Source organism: Carassius carassius, chromosome 34 (genome assembly GCF_963082965.1).
Source record: "Carassius carassius chromosome 34, fCarCar2.1, whole genome shotgun sequence".
Classification (NCBI taxonomy): domain Eukaryota; kingdom Metazoa; phylum Chordata; class Actinopteri; order Cypriniformes; family Cyprinidae; genus Carassius; species Carassius carassius.
The window spans coordinates 3,514,299-3,532,775 of NC_081788.1; the positions used below are offsets into that span (position 1 = coordinate 3,514,299).

The 18,477-nt window shown below is 41.0% G+C and overlaps 1 protein-coding gene across 2 annotated transcripts in view; it reads left to right on the plus strand.

Annotated features, from left to right (window-relative positions):
- Positions 1-18,477, plus strand: part of LOC132115333 (espin-like) — a 115,764-nt gene that overhangs the window by 28,982 nt on the left and 68,305 nt on the right. The window lies entirely within an intron of this gene.

Genomic DNA, 18,477 nt, shown 5'->3' on the forward strand with positions numbered 1-18,477 from the left:
GTTGCTTGTGGATTATTGTGATGTTTTAATCAGCTGTTTGGACTCTCATTCTGACAGCAGCCATTCACTGAAGAGGATCCACTGGTGAGCAAGTGTTGAAATGATACATTTCTCCAAATCTGCTCTGATGAAGAAACAAACTATTCTACATCTTGCATGGCCTGAGGGTTATTAGATTTTCAGCAAATGTTTATTTTTTGTGGAGCTATTTCTTTAATACCTGCAAATGATAACACATTTGTGTAAGCTGTAAATATCATTCCTCCTTGAGAACTATTTGCTAATTGTGGATAATTTTCTATTAACTTATAAATCCAAACTCAAACTATCTCATATACAGTGTTGCGTAAGTTACTTAAAAAAAGTAATCCACTACAAATGACTAATTACTTCTTCAAAATTGTAATTTGATTACATTACTGATTACTGCATTTAAAAATCAGTTTACTTATTACTTTACTTTCAAGTTTACTTTGCTTTACGAGCTGCAGGGTGTAATTTGGTTTTGTTTGTGTATGTTTTTTACTATCAAAGCTGTGATTTCCATCCACTTAAATTATATGACTGACAGACTGCAATGGTTTGAGTTAAAACTTATCATTTGTGTTCTACTGAAGAAACAAAGTCAGATAAACAGTAAACAGATAAACATCAAATATTTAAATTTTGGGGTAAATTTTTTTTTCATTTCCCTTTAAGGAATAAGCAATTGCAATGCCGATGCGGTTTAATGCAGCGGATGATCTCATTCTGATCAGTCATTTATTTTTTACTTATTAGTGTTACTGTGACATAAACTTCTACACATTCACTTGTTGAACTTTTCCCAAAATATAATGACAGACTAAAATATGTTGAGTGAATTTGAAATACAAATTCAATACAAATTTAAATACAACCTTTCATTGAATCTAAATGTTGTAGGACTCGTCTGCATTTTCGCTCACATTGTCCGGTGATTTATTAAAGCGCATACTGACCCGCAAAACATATATTTTTTTTTATCTCATAATTTTTAACACTGCATTTGTAACTAAAAAGTAACATAATTTTATTGACATAAGTAACTGTAATCAAATTACATTAATTTAAAATTTAACGCATTTTTGTACTGTGTCACCAGGAAAAGTCATTTGATTACAGTAACGTGTTTTTATGTAACCCGTTATACCCAACTCTGCTCATATAAAGCAATTGTGTCTCTTAGATACTCTTGAATGCTGCTATACATTGACACAATGCTGATACAAACAAAACTGCTATTAACACATTTAATCAAAAGAGTAGATCAGAAATCACAGAAAATGGACTGTAAATTTGGGAACCTACACTAGCAAAATAGTTAATTGGTCGGCATCTGTAATACAAGTATTTTAGTACTTCTAACCCCTTCATCCCCATTTTAATATGGCATTTAGCCTTACTAAGGTCCACTCTCTTGTACTTTATACTCCAATATATAAGTATATAAGATGATATAAATTATATAAAATTGAAAGACACTGTATTACTTATGTTACCTGTTAAAAGAACACATTTATAACACAAAATAGCTAGTTGCAGGGGTTGCAATTTACATTTACAATGTAATATATAATAGAGAATAAAAAATCACAAGACTATAGCACAAATGAGAAATTTTGTCTCCTTCTGCTGTATATGTCTCCTGTCTTTTGACCGTAGTGGGACACACTGAGTATTATCAACTCCGCTCAGACTGACTGCTCAATGGATCTGTTGGACTCATTAAGGTATTGGTCTTTTTTGCAAGGAAAATATGTGCTGGGACAGATGTAGATAAAGTGGAGGAACTATTGATTTATGAGAAGAGATCAGTTTGGGATGTTGTTCATGCATATCCTGTTCTCACAGGCCATGGAGGATTCTCTTGTGATAAAGCTAATGGTTCACATGAATGCATTGGTCATAAAGCTCAAATAAGGTGCCACAAAGTGGGTGGGAGGCAGTTACATAACCAGCTAATGCAGATTAGGGGCACTAACTTGCTTTAATGACCTCATGTGTCAGAGATGGAAGGATAGATTCATATTCGTATAAAGTGTAAGGATCAAAGGTGGAAACAATGTTGCCATATTTTTGTAAAATATATCAGGCTGACTAATTTAGATTGATTACCCTCTGATGAGAAACAGACTAAAATTGAGTCCTTAGATTATTGTAAATATTTGTTATTCACTAAGAAAGAAACTTTCTCTCAGTGAAGATCATATTGAAACTTAAAGACCTGAAAATAAATTACTGCAATTTTGTGTTCTCAGTTTCAACCGAGCTGATTTTCTTAATAAAAGGTCGATGTTGTCCTTACATGATACAAAAAGATTGATCAAATTAATTAAAGTCCATTCCTTTTATTTATTCTGAAACTTTGCATTTTGCTTAATAAAGCAAAATGTTGGATACATTATTTATAACATTAAGGCAAAAGGAAAAGGAAAGTACTATTTACATTTCCTTAAATAAATAAAATAAATAAATACAAATTCCCTTAAGCCCTCCTCTGAGAGAAATATCAGTGTCTAATTCTTAAGCTGGACATAAAGTTTACAGAATTTGAATTGTTCTTTCAGACTATTCTTGTTCTCAATTTCAACATATTGACTAAGTGATCAGATTGGACCACTTTAACTGTAATAGCACGAAGAACTGCTACTAGGACATTATCCCAAATGTCTCCTTCTGTCCAAATTCAGCTTGTTTCCATTACTCTCCTGTATCATTCACGGTTGGTTGACATGTTCTTGTTTATCAAGTCAAAAAAAAAAATGATTAACTGATCCTTGTGAATAAGAGGTCAAGTGGGACTTTGTTGGGTGAAGTGCTTTGCTCTGCCACACATCTTCCGACAGCTGCTTCTGTTACCTTTTCACTCGAACCTAAATTATTCATACAGGAAGGACAGCTGTGCCACAAATAAGGTTGTATCATGTCAGGGACCTTTGTGAACATACAGTAGTGTTGTGATGTCATTACAAACACTGTTTCTGAGTCTAGGCTGAACATGAATCTAGGCTGTTCACTTTCAAAATAATGTTTATTTTGATGCACCACTGACTCTTCATTGGTTAAAATGATACACACAGCTTTTCACTTTATTAAATGTGTTAATTGATGGATTGGAGTTGTGTAGGTTGCTTGTGGATTATTGTGATGTTTTAATCAGCTGTTTGGACTCTCATTCTGACAGCAGCCATTCACTGAAGAGGATCCACTGGTGAGCAAGTGTTGAAATGATACATTTCTCCAAATCTGCTCTGATGAAGAAACAAACTATTCTACATCTTGCATGGCCTGAGGGTTATTAGATTTTCAGCAAATGTTTATTTTTTGTGGAGCTATTTCTTTAATACCTGCAAATGATAACACATTTGTGTAAGCTGTAAATATCATTCCTCCTTGAGAACTATTTGCTAATTGTGGATAATTTTCTATTAACTTATAAATCCAAACTCAAACTATCTCATATACAGTGTTGCGTAAGTTACTTAAAAAAAAGTAATCCACTACAAATGACTAATTACTTCTTCAAAATTGTAATTTGATTACATTACTGATTACTGCATTTAAAAATCAGTTTACTTATTACTTTACTTTCAAGTTTACTTTGCTTTACGAGCTGCAGGGTGTAATTTGGTTTTGTTTGTGTATGTTTTTTACTCTCAAAGCTGTGATTTCCATCCACTTAAATTATATGACTGACAGACTGCAATGGTTTGAGTTAAAACTTATCATTTGTGTTCTACTGAAGAAACAAAGTCAGATAAACAGTAAACAGATAAACATCAAATATTTAAATTTTGGGGTAAATTTTTTTTTCATTTCCCTTTAAGGAATAAGCAATTGCAATGCCGATGCGGTTTAATGCAGCGGATGATCTCATTCTGATCAGTCATTTATTTTTTACTTATTAGTGTTACTGTGACATAAACTTCTACACATTCACTTGTTGAACTTTTCCCAAAATATAATGACAGACTAAAATATGTTGAGTGAATTTGAAATACAAATTCAATACAAATTTAAATACAACCTTTCATTGAATCTAAATGTTGTAGGACTCGTCTGCATTTTCGCTCACATTGTCCGGTGATTTATTAAAGGGCATACTGACCCGCAAAACATATTTTTTTTTTTTATCTCATAATTTTTAACACTGCATTTGTAACTAAAAAGTAACATAATTTTATTGACATAAGTAACTGTAATCAAATTACATTAATTTAAAATTTAACGCATTTTTGTACTGTGTCACCAGGAAAAGTCATTTGATTACAGTAACGTGTTTTTATGTAACCCGTTATACCCAACTCTGCTCATATAAAGCAATTGTGTCTCTTAGATACTCTTGAATGCTGCTATACATTGACACAATGCTGATACAAACAAAACTGCTATTAACACATTTAATCAAAAGAGTAGATCAGAAATCACAGAAAATGGACTGTAAATTTGGGAACCTACACTAGCAAAATAGTTAATTGGTCGGCATCTGTAATACAAGTATTTTAGTACTTCTAACCCCTTCATCCCCATTTTAATATGGCATTTAGCCTTACTAAGGTCCACTCTCTTGTACTTTATACTCCAATATATAAGTATATAAGATGATATAAATTATATAAAATTGAAAGACACTGTATTACTTATGTTACCTGTTAAAAGAACACATTTATAACACAAAATAGCTAGTTGCAGGGGTTGCAATTTACATTTACAATGTAATATATAATAGAGAATAAAAAATCACAAGACTATAGCACAAATGAGAAATTTTGTCTCCTTCTGCTGTATATGTCTCCTGTCTTTTGACCGTAGTGGGACACACTGAGTATTATCAACTCCGCTCAGACTGACTGCTCAATGGATCTGTTGGACTCATTAAGGTATTGGTCTTTTTTGCAAGGAAAATATGTGCTGGGACAGATGTAGATAAAGTGGAGGAACTATTGATTTATGAGAAGAGATCAGTTTGGGATGTTGTTCATGCATATCCTGTTCTCACAGGCCATGGAGGATTCTCTTGTGATAAAGCTAATGGTTCACATGAATGCATTGGTCATAAAGCTCAAATAAGGTGCCACAAAGTGGGTGGGAGGCAGTTACATAACCAGCTAATGCAGATTAGGGGCACTAACTTGCTTTAATGACCTCATGTGTCAGAGATGGAAGGATAGATTCATATTTGTATAAAGTGTAAGGATCAAAGGTGAAAACAATGTTGCTATATTTTTGTAAAATATATCAGGCTGACTAATTTAGATTGATTACCCTCTGATGAGAAACAGACTAAAATTGAGTCCTTAGATTATTGTAAATATTTGTTATTCACTAAGAAAGAAACTTTCTCTCATTGAAGATCATATTGAAACTTAAAGACCTGAAAATAAATTACTGCAATTTTGTGTTCTCAGTTTCAACCGAGCTGATTTTCTTAATAAAAGATCGATGTTGTCCTTACATGATACAAAAAGATTGATCAAATTAATTAAAGTCCATTCCTTTTATTTATTCTGAAACTTTGCATTTTGCTTAATAAAGCAAAATGTTGGATACATTATTTATAGCATTAAGGCAAAAGGAAAAGGAAAGTACTATTTACATTTCCTTAAATAAATAAAATAAATAAATACAAATTCCCTTAAGCCCTCCTCTGAGAGAAATATCAGTGTCTAATTCTTAAGCTGGACATAAAGTTTACAGAATTTAAATTGTTCTTTCAGACTATTCTTGTTCTCAATTTCACCATATTGACTAAGTGATCAGATTGGACCACTTTAACTGTAATAGCACGAAGAACTGCTACTAGGACATTATCCCAAATGTCTCCTTCTGTCCAAATTCAGCTTGTTTCCATTACTCTCCTGTATCATTCACGGTTGGTTGACATGTTCTTGTTTATCAAGTCAAAAAAAAAAATAAAAAAAAAAATGATTAACTGATCCTTGTGAATAAGAGGTCAAGTGGGACTTTGTTGGGTGAAGTGCTTTGCTCTGCCACACATCTTCCGACAGCTGCTTCTGTTACCTTTTCACTCGAACCTAAATTATTCATACAGGAAGGACAGCTGTGCCACAAATAAGGTTGTATCATGTCAGGGACCTTTGTGAACATACAGTAGTGTTGTGATGTCATTACAAACACTGTTTCTGAGTCTAGGCTGAACATGAATCTAGGCTGTTCACTTTCAAAATAATGTTTATTTTGATGCACCACTGACTCTTCATTGGTTTTATTGGTGAACAGGAGTCTTTTTGAATATAAATTCTAAATGTAATGTAGTTCAGTTGGTCCATAGTGTAGCCATATCAATAACCAAAGTTTAATCTGTGTGTATGTTTGTTTTATTTGTGATCATTATGTAGTTTGTTAGTGTGTGTGTGTGTGTGTGTGTGTGTGTGTGTGTGTGTGTGTGTGTGTGTGTGTGTGTGTGTGCGGTGATCTGGCCCCTCCACCCCAGCACATGGGTGTTTGGGTTACACTCATGAAAAATTCACATGTCTGATCACTTCCTAATGACTGAGCCCCTGATTAATTCCTCTTCCTGTTTTAAAAATTCAGCATCTCTTTATTTTTTTGGAAGCCTCTCCAACACAGTCAAATTTTTGCTATTTTGATTTTGTTTGTTAGATAAATGACAAATCATCTCAGTCATCCAGTAAAGTCAGTATCCACTGTGAAACAAATCCATTGCATGCAGAATTTATTTACAATGCTATTAAATTGTCCGCCTTTTTTGTCTGATTGTTGAAATAGATGATTCCCACAGTCAGACTGTTTACCTGGTTACTGACAGGTATTAATTCTGCTCTTTAGTCATGTATTTGACTGTGTATGTTTACGTGTGTGTGTGAGAGAGAGAGAGAGAGAGAGAGAGAGCACAATACATTGCAATCTGACAAATCTAGAACATTTTATATAATATATAGAATATTATATAAACGTTATAATCAGCAACACTGTCTAGCACTGTGAATCCAATTTTGTGTAAAACGTATATATATTTAACACAGTAATGTTACTTTAGCTTCATATGTCACATTGGAAATGTTAGGGTGATATAGAAAGTCTGCATACACTGCAAAGTATATACTGTATACTAGGGGTGTAACGATACGTGTATTCGTACCGGACCGTTTCGGTACAGGGCTTTCGGTACGGTGCACGTGTGTACCGAATGGCCGAATGCAGTATTTTGTGGGTGGAACATAGGTACATTTTCGTGTTTCCAAATGAACATATTAAGTGGCGGAAGTCTCTGCGTTCAGCGCAAATCCTGCCCTGCAGCTGATTCTAAGGCCGGTGACACACTGGCTGCGTGGCATGAGCGTGGCGTTTCTGCTGCGTGTCAGTTGCGTGATGGCTGCTTCACGTTTTCTGTGTCTTTACACACCAGAATCGTGCCTGACGCGGCGCTGACGCGCTGCTGTTACTGTAGGTGACATAGAGGGAGGCCGCCGACAGACCAGGATCTTGTCTTCACAACAACAATATCTATACTTCATGTTGAGCATAAATATGAAGCCTACTGATAAAGGACACTGTCAACAGTATTGACGGCAAAATAGACTATGTTTGACAGGTGCAATATGCCAGTGTGTCACCGGCCTAATGTTTTCAAAAGGCATCACGCAAGTGTGAAAATCACTAAAACTAGGAAAAAAATGAATGTAATTCAAACGCAGCTCCTGTCGGCATTTAAACAGACCTTTGCTCTTAATTCCAATCGGGTTAACGCAATAACGAAATCTGAGCAGGTCTAAAAACTGAAACTGTTGACGCTGCATTTTACTCTTTGGAAAAGTTATATATATATATTTTAAATATGAGCAGGCCTACAAGCTTGGATTGGTAATGCTGCACTGTAATCATAGTTATTTATTTATTTATTTATTAATTTAAACAAATTGTTAAAAATGTTTATAGTAATAAACAACCTGCAGTTTAATGTTTGCATTTCTTTCCCTTACTGTACCGAAAATGAACTGAACCGTGACTTTAAAACCGCGGTACATACCGAACCGTGATTTTTGCGTACCGTTACACCCCTACTGTATACTATATTACATAGTAAGAGTATTGTGGCAGTATTCTATTCTGAACATAGCCAAAATTGAATCCACTTGAAACATACATATTGCAAATATATCTTTGTAATACTTTTCATAATAAAGATGGTTTAGGGGATGAGGGGATATGAAAACTACTGTATTTGAAGTTGGATCCAAGCCATAAAGAAAAAAAATTAATATAAACAATTGCTTTCCTTCTAGGAAGACGTAGTTTTTTCCTGTACAGAGCCAGCGAATATAGAGAGTGAAGCAGCGCTGATCCTCTTAAGAGACTCATTGATGCCTTGTCAGTCTGTGTCCAAATAAAGCTGAGCTTTATAGTATTTATAGGAAGACTCCTGTTCTCTTCTAGAACTCCTGCTGTGACTTTAAGGAAATATCTGGGACAGACATAGTAATGCTGTATGCTTCTCCTGGGAACAACATTGGACCGGTCTATCACTTTGTCTCAGAGGGTCACCTATGACTAAAAATGCTTTGTAATATTTTATAAGGTTTTGAGCTGAATTCAGCAGGACAAGTAAAGAAAATCTCAGATCACTGATAAGAATTTGGTATGAAACTGGAGTATGGATTGAAAATCTTTTAACTAGTCTTTTATGGTGCAAATATTTGTAGAATTGCCCTTAAATATTTATTGAACTAGCAGATAAATACAAAGATTATGTTAAAGTGTTATTGTATTGTATTGTATATGTATTTTAGGGTCTCTTAACAAGTGGCTTATTAGCATGCATTATACTAGAATATTAGCCATTTATTAGTATTTGTTATAGTTGGTGGTATGAAGGAGACATGATGGAGATCAAAGAAAAAGTATTTTGATAAAATAAATCAAACATATACATGGAACACTTGCCAACCTAACATAAACGAGAAAGGGAAAAGGAAGGACAGGAACCGGATGGAGACAAAGAGCGCCTCTAGGGCGGTTTAGGAAGCTCCGGGAACCATGGCTGAGCATGCAATTCAGGTTGCCATGGCGGAGCAGGTAGCTCAGGCAGCCATGGTGGATCAGGGGACTCAGAAGGCCATGGCAGATCAGGAGACTCGTGGCCTTGGCTGCCCCCCCCCAAAAAAAAAAATTATTAGGGAAATCTAGGAGGAGCGGGCTCTGGTGGGCACTTTGGAGAACCGGGCACTTGAGGGCACTCTGGAGGAGTGGGGCTGGCAAACACAGGGTGATCAGGAGACAAAGGAAGGCTGGACGGGACCAGCGGAGGTAAAGGAGATGATGGAGATGATGGAGGGCTGGACGTGACCAGCGGAGATGAAAGAGATTCAGGAGATGAAGGAGGATCAGGGAAGTGCCATAGAGCGGAATCTGGGGTGAGGATAGATGCAGAGAACACTGGGGGTAGGGCTATTTCCATAATTGCAGAGAGACACGCTGGAGCAGACTCTGGAGCGAGCTCTGCCAACACTGGGCTTAACTGGGGATCTGGAGCCAACACTGAGCTTAACTGGGGAACAGGAGCCGACACTGGGCTTAACTGGGGATTAGGAGCCCTTTCTGGGTTTAACTGGGGATCAGGAGCCCTTCCTGGGCTTAACTTGGGATCAGGAGCCCTTCCTAGGCTTAACCGGGGATTAATTTGCGATTTGTGTGCCTTTTGCTAGAACCAAGTTGGGAAAAACTTCTTTTAAATATGCTGCGGCCTCAGATTGGAATCTTCTCCAGACTGAGATGAAGTTAAAAAATTTAGTATCTTGTGGTCACTTTAAATATTTATTAAACAATCATCAGAGTAAATTAATGGTGTGTAAATGTTTCTAATCAGATGCATGTTCTTTATATCTATGAAATGATGTTTGTTTATGTTTGTGTGTTGTAACTTCGATGTAAAATTTGTCTATGTAAACTCAGCTGCCTATCTTGGCCAGGACACTCCTGTAAAAGAGATTTTAATCTCAGTGAGTCCTCTTTCCTGGTTAAATAAAGAAAGGTTTTCCAGTGGGCTGGACGGCAAGCCAGTTCTGGATCGGGGCTGGACACTCTCCAGACACCGGAGGATTCCTTCCCTCCAGCTCAGTCCTGTGGTGCCTGGGAGGTCCAAAGAGCGATGGGAGTTGGCCCTGATCCAGAACAAAGAGTTGAGTGTTGCATCTTCGAGCACCGTCCACACTGGCGCAGCGATCTCCATTAGTCTGTTGTGGTCCGCTATTCTGTTAAGGTTTATAGGGTGGTATGAAGGAGAACACACGATGGAGATCAAAGATAAAGTCTTTTAATAAACACTTGACAACTTAACATAAGCGAGAACGGACACCGACTCGGGCAAAAATGAGAGTATTTGTAGGGGAGCAAACAAAGGAACTGATCACATAATTATTCAAACACAGGTGAAGGAAATGACAATGAGTAAAACTAGGTCATGGGGAAACAGGTGAACTGAAAACACAGAGAAAACAGAACAAGAACTAAACATAACACTAAAAGTACTAGTTAAGCACATATTAATGCCTAATTCTGCATGGCCTTATATTACATCCCCAATACCTAAACTTAACAACTACTTTATTAACTATTTATAAGCAGTTTTAGTTCATATATATAGTAATAACAAATAAAAACATTTAAAAAATTTACATTTCTGATGGGGCTTGCCCAGTGGCGGACTGGGACAGTAAATCAGGCCGGGAATTTGACTCCACCCCAGGCCACCTCTGTTGCTCCAGTCACCACCACCCAATTCATGTGTCCACCAGACTGCTAAACTCTTTGGCTCTTTCAGTTGTTTGAATTGGGTTATACTTAAAAAATAAATTAAAATCCTTAGACTGTGGATGGGCAAAATAATCAAAAGAAGTATCAAGAAGTATCAAGGCATTCACTGTCTCTATCATCTTTCCCTAATTCCCTCTCTCTCACTCTGCACATCGAGTTTCTCTGCAACATGAAATAAGCAGCCATCAATTGTATGTGCCAATGATCACAGTCCTATTACAGATGACCTTATAAATCATAAAAGCGCATATTTTTCTAAGAGTATAACCAGCATATTTAGTTTTGCTTATAGCTTAAACTTTACTTTAAGGTTCCTGCTCTGACTCAAAAGCTGAACTGTCCACCCTCTCTTGTTCAAAACAGGAGCAATAGCAGCACTAGTGGTGCTACTGTTGCTTCCTTCGTCACCTTCAAGATAAATAAGCATTGTACACTAGGCTACATATTGTAGGCTAGAAATGGAAAATCAATTTCTGGTCAATTTTGGCACTAAAAAAAATACTGTATCTTCATATGTAAAACAGTGTGCTAGTTTGTCATTAAGATGCTTTTTTAAAACATCTATCATTATATACATTTGTAATATATATATATAAAATAGATTTTATCTATTGTAAGTCGCTTTGAATGAAAGCGTCCGTCTGCCAAATGATTATGTAAATATGAGGGTGGAACAGTTAACTTTTTCACAGTTCAGTTTGTTTCACGGTTTTAGAGTCACGGTTTCGGTACCGTTGTATGTGCTATGTTTATGGAAAAACTATACTTTCAAAAATATATATATTATTATCATATTATTAAGAATATTCTAATGACAAGCAACAGCACAAATAAATACAATAGAGTAAAGATACAAATAAAATAAACTGACTTTCAGGTTTTTGTTAGGTAGGTCTTGCATTAGTTTTTAGGTACAGAAATTAAAGTAATCAAATGTAATACAGCATTGCATTTTGGACTATAAATTAAAGATTATTCTTTATTAAAGTAAAAAAAGCTTTTTAATCAAGAGCAGTGAGTGATTTCTTTGTTGTTGCTGTTCGATTAATATAAAGACTGTCACTTTAAGAGAATGCACTGATACAGTGTTCGTATTAGTATTGAACATGAGTCAATGATTTTTTAGAGCGAACCGAAGCGAACCAGAGTGAATCGTGCGCACGGCAGAGAACGCAGTACTCGTTCGCTCTTCTAGAGAGAACCGAGGTTACGTTTAGTAACCGAGTACGTTCTCTTACGAGAGCTCTCTCGTACTGCGTCTTAGCTAAGACGCTACGGGAACCCAATGTAAAACGCCATGCGCGCAGGGATCACACACCAATAAACCTGAAGCAACGCCCAGGATTTACAGTGCACAGTCACCTGAGGGACTCACAGAGAGTCCAGGACAGAAAAGGGAAAAAGCCCTCCGTCCTATATCTAGCAGCATCCGTAGATGCGGCAATATGACGCCTCTTGTGGAGTGAGCTCTGACGCCCAACGGGCACTGAAGGCCCCTGGAAGCATAAGCTAACGCTATGGCGTCAACTATCCATCTGGATAGAGTCTGTCTCGAAACAGCCATTCCCTTGGAACGTCCACCGAACGAGACAAACAGCTGCTCCGTCTGCCGAAAGGCAGCAGAGCGAGACACATAAGCTTTTAAAACCCTGACAGGGCAAAGAAGACTCGAGTCTCCATCCTCCTCTGACACCGGCAAGGCAGACAGGGCAATAACCTGAGCCCGAAATGGTATGTTGAGGGATTTCGGCACATAACCGTGCCTAGGTTTGAGTATGACCCTTGAGTCATTGGGCCCAAACTCCAAGCACGACTGGCTCACCGAGAGCGCGTGCAAATCACCCACACGCTTCACAGAAGCGAGAGCCAACAAGAATACTGTCTTGAACGACAGATGCTGAAGGCTAACCGATTGGATAGGCTCAAAAGGGGGACCCCTCAAGGCCTCCAAAAACCGCCGCGAGGTCCCACATAGGGACTGACGGAGGTCTGGGAGGATTAGGCGTCCTAGCTCCTCTGAGGAACCGGATGACTAAATTGTTCCTTCCTATTGACTGACCGGACGCCGTTTCAGAAAACCCCGCGATGGCCGCCACATAAACTTTGAGCGTGGATGGGGCTCTGCCCTTATCCAACAGCTCCTGTAGGAAGGAGAGGACCTCCGTCACCTCACAACTAAGGGGTGAATAACCTCGAGCTGTGCACCAGCTGGAGAACACCGACCACTTCGAGGCATACAGACGTTGTGCCGACGGAGCTCTAGCCTGAGTGATGGTATTTAGCACTCCCACTGCGAGATCAGCGGGTAACCGTTGAGCGCCCACACATGGAGGGACCACAACTCCGGTTGAGGGTGCCAAATCGAGCCCCTGGCCTGCGAGAGGAGGTCCCTCCTCAACGGTACCAGCCACGGGGCGACATCTGCTAACTGCATCAAAACTGGGAACCATGGTTGGTTCGTCCAAAGAGGTGCTACAAGCAGTATTGAACATCTCGTTTCTCTCACCCGTTCTATCACCTGCGGAAGGAGGGAGACGGGACGGAACGCATAAAGCGGGCAGCAAGGCCATCTCCGTGACAGCACGCTTTCGTTCTTGGAAAAGAACGCGGGGTAGTGAGCGTTTTCGTGGGACGCAAAGAGGTCCACCTCCGCCATGCCAAATCTCTCCCACAACAGCCGGACTGTTTGCGGGTGTAGAGACCATTCGCCCGTAGGAACATTGCCTCTGGACAGCCTGTCTGGACCCAGATTCTGCAGTCCAGGCACATGCACTGCTCTCAGCGAGCGCACGTTGCGCTGAGCCCAAACCAGGAGGCGTTCCGTCAGCCTGCACAGGTTTCGGGACCCGAGACCGCCCTGGCAATTTATGTAGGACACCACGGACATGTTGTCCGCACGGACTACGACGTGGTGATCCTTGATATGGGGACAAAAGCGCGTCAGCGCGTTCTCCACTGCCAGCATTTCCAGGCAGTTGATATGATGGAGCTTTTCCCGTTCTGACCATAGGCCAAAGGACGGTCTGCCTTCGAGCAGCGCTCCCCATCCCGAAGTGGAGGCTTCCGTCGACACCATTTTCACACTCTGGGAAGTCCCCAGGCTTACACCTGATCGGTACCAGCCGTTCGCTGTCCAAGGTACTAGAGCCGCAACACAGCTCTGATCGACCTTGAAATGCAGCCGGCCAGACACCCACGCTCTGCGCGGCACCCGAGCCTTCAGCCAGAACTGCAGGGGGCGCATGCGGAGCAGGCCCAGCCGCAGAACCAGAAATGCTGAGGTCATGAGATCCAGCATCTTTTGACAGTGTTTGAGCGACACGGTCGCGCCGCAGCGGAAAGAACTTGCTGCGCGCTGACTGCCCATCGCGCGCTGTGGTGACAGCCGCACCGTCATGGAACAAGAGTTCAGAACTATACCCAGAAACAGGATCGTCTGACTGGGGTATAGCGAACTCTTCGCCCAATTGACACTGAGGCCGAGCTTCTCGAGGTGATCGAGTAAAACGGCCCTGTGGTCCACGAGCTCCGCTCGTGATCGGCCAGAACCAGCCAGTCGTCCAAATAATTCAGCACTCGTATGCCTCTGAGTCTGAGAGGAGCGAGCGCTGCATCCATGCACCTCGTAAACGTTCGAGGAGCCACGAAGGACTGTAAACTGGTATGCCTGGCCCTCGAAGGTGAATCTCAAATATCGCCTGTGGTTTGACGCTATCTGTATTTGAAAATACGCTTCCCTCAGATCTATTGACATGAACCAGTCCCCTCTGCGAATCTGCGCGAGGAGTTTCCTGGTCGTAAACATTTTGAAACTGCGTTTCATCAATGCCTTTTTCAGCTGTCTTAGATCCAGTATGGGCCTGAGACCCCCGTCTCTCTTGGGCACCAGAGAGTATCTGCTGTACAGCCCCCCCTCGCTTTGAGCTTGAGACACAGGCTCTACAGCCCCTTTGCTCAACAGTTTTGATATTTCGGCCCGAAGTATGTGTGCTACTTCTGTTTTGACCGTAGTTTCGACGCGCGCTGAAAAGCGCGGAGGGCGTCGAAAAAAAACTGTAGCGAGTAGCCTCTCTTTATAATGCCTAGCACCCAATCCGAAACCCCTGGAAGCGCTGACCATGCATCTGCATGAATGGCTAAGGGCTGGATGTGAAGCGCGCTCTGTTGACCGGGCAACGGCGGCGCTCGGGTGTGCTGCGCATTTGAGGCGGGGAGCGCGCTGATCACAGCGGGCAGATCGCTCCTCCTCGACCCCGTCCCGGCGCTTAACCGACTGGGGAAAGGCTGAGCAGGTCCCGTGGGACTCGATATGTCTGCGAGTGACTGTGGGCTGCATATGCCACTTTCAACTCGCTGTCTGCCTGTGCAGAGCGTACGTGCACGGGCCTCGTTTTTACAGAAGCCACGCGCCGTATGTGACATAGTGTATGTGGGCACTGGGGAGTGGGCACGTTTACTATGCGGCGCGCTCGACCGATCTGTGTCGATCTTATGTGCGCGAGCCCTGTGTGCAGGGCTGTGCTTACATGTGGAGATGGGCACTGAGGAGTGGGCCTCGTCACTGCATTTATAGCACCATCGGCCGTGGCCGGACGAGCGTGCACGGGTTTCGTTTTTACAGAAACCACATGACACGTGTGACATAGTGATTGTGGGCACTGAGGAGTGGGCACGTCTACTATGTAGTGCGCGTGATCAACTTGAGTCGCTTTTATGGGCGCGAGCCCTGTGTGAAGGGCTGTGCTTATATGTGGAGATGGGCACTGCGCAGTGGGCATCGTCACTACATTTATAGCACCATCGGCCTTGGCCGGGACACCAGAAGTTACACCTTTTTCGGGAAATATCTGGGCAGCCGTGATAACAGTTTTCGTGTGCAGGCAAGCGGGCAACCGTACAGGCTTGCGCATTGCAAAAAACGCTGAAACAGTCACAATCTCTGGAACTGAAACAGCGGCGCGCTTAGGTGAGAGCCCGGCCACAGCGGAACTCGTACACCGGCGCTTCGATGAAGCAGCCATCGTGTGTAGTGCCGACGCAGCGTCATGCAGCATGCGTAGATGGCTTTCCTAGGATGGCTTCGGGGCTCCCGGCCTCACCGTAATCCTCTGCCGCGGTCCCCGCGGCGCGGGGCGACGGCCGGTAGAGCGAGAACGGGGGTCTCGAGCTGCGTTGCTGAAGCTGTTGTGATAACGGCTTTTGTGTGCAGGCAAGCGGGCAACTGTGCAGTCTTGCGCATTGCAGAAAACGCTGAGACAGTCACAATTCCTGGAACTGAAACAGCGGCACGCTTGAGTGAGAGCTCGGCCACAGCGGAACTCGTACACCTGCGCTTCGATGAAGCAGCCATCGTTAGTAGTGCCGACGCAGCGTCACACAGCAGGCCTTAGATGGCAACACCGCTTTTGCCGCCGTCCAGCAGAGGGCGGACAAAGGTGCGGACAAATGTGACATCAGAGGGTCAGTCAGTTAGAATATTTTGAAGCATCGAAAATACATTTTGGTCTAAAAATAGCAAAAACTACGACTTTATTCAGCATTGTCTTCGCTTCTGTGTCTGTTGTGAGAGAGTTAAAAACAAAGCAGTTTGTCATATCCGGTTCGCGAACGAATCATTCGATGTAACCAGATCTTTTTGAACCAGTTCACCAAATCGAACTGAATCGTTTTAAACAGTTCGCATCTCCAATACGCATTAATCCACAAATGACTTAAGCTGTTAACTTTTTTAATGTGGCTGACACTCCCTCTGAGTTCAAACAAACCAATATCCCGGAGTAATTCATTTACTCAAACAGTACACTGACTGAACTGCTGTGAAGAGAGAACTGAAGATGAACACTGAGCCGAGCCAGATAATGACTCGTTCACTATTCAAGAACCGGTTGCATCGGTTTTCGGATCACCAGTAGTTCTTTCGGACATTTCGATTCAATAAACCGGTTGAAGAAAACGGTTCACCGGTTCTTTTGCGCTCGACGTAATGGCGTTATTGGCGATGATTGCCCTTCATTCAAAATTACCCACGCTCATAAGACTAGCACAGAATCAGTTCAGAATCAATCACCAAAAGAATCAGTTCAGTTCAGATGCTCTGTGTGCAGTATCATCAGCTCCTCGGCTCTCGAATCGGACACGTCTGACAGAAACGCATTTCCTACATTACTTCTTTTATTAGTTTTTCTTTTTTCAGTCATTTAATTTAAACGTGTATTTAAATTTTTTTCTGCCCTTTTTCATTATTTCATTTATAATTAATAAAAAATAAAGAAAACGAGTCATAACGTGTACAATAAAGCACAATCAAATCCTCATGTTATAATCACATTGCACTTGAATCAAGTTAAAGGTGTAATCTGCTGATTGTCCTGCAGGTGACGGCATAAATCGGTCTTCTTATGATACACTTAGGGCTTAAAGGGTTAGTTCACCCAGATAGCAAATTTGTGTAATTAATAACTTACCCTGATGTTGTTTCAAACCCGTAAAATCTCAGTTTATCTTTGGAACACAGTTTAAGATATTTTAGATTTAGTCCGAAAGCTCTCAGTCCCTCCATTGAAGCTGCGTGAACGGTATACTGTCCATGTCCAGAAAGGTAAGACAAACATCATCAAAGTAGTCCATGTGACATCAGAGGGTCGGTTAGAATTTTTTGAAGCATCGAAAATACACTTTGTTCCAAAAATAGCAAAAACGACGACTTTATTCAGCATTGTCTTCTCTTCCATGTCTGTTGTGAGAGAGAGTTCAAAACAAAGCAGCTGGATATCCGGTTCGCGAACTAATCATTCAGTTCACCAAATTGAACTGAATCGTTTTAAACGGTTCACATCTCTAATACACATTAATCCACAAATGACTTAAGCTGTTAACTTTTTTTATGTGGCTGACACTCCCTCTGAGTTCAAACAAACAAATATCCCGGAGTAATTCATTTACTCAAACAGTACACTGACTGAACTGCTGTGAAGAGAGAACTGAAGATGAACACCGAGCCAAGCCAGATAGCGAACAATAGACTGACTCGTTCACGAGTGAAGAACCGGTTGCATCGGTTTTCGGATCACCACTAGTTCTTTCGGACAGTTCGATTCAATAAACCGGTTGAAGAAAACGGTTCACCGGTTCTTTTGCGCTCGACGTATAATGACATCATTGGCGATGATTGCCCTTGATTCAAGCCTTCGGTTTCCCCGCGCTCATAACACTAGCACAGAATCAGTTCAGAATCAATCACCAAAAGAATCAGTTCAGTTCAGACGCTCTGTGTGTTGGTTTGCTTCACGCTGAATCACACATGCGCAGTATCATCAGCTCCTCGGTTCTCGAATTGGACGCGTCTGACAGAAACGGTTCTTGACTCATGAATGAGTCAATGTTTTGTTTGTTATCTGGCTCGGCTCTGTGTTCATCTTCAGTTCTCTCTTCACAGCAGTTCAGTCAGTGTACTGTTTGAGTGCATGCATTACTCCGGGAAATTGGTTTGTTTTAACTCAGAGGGAGTGTCAGCCACATTAAAAAAGTTAACAGCTTAAGTCATTTGTGGATTAATGCGTATTAGAGATGCGAACCGTTTAAAACGATTCAGTTCGATTTGGTGAACTGAATGATTCGTTCGCGAACCGGATATCCATCTCTCACAACAGATACGGAAGAGAA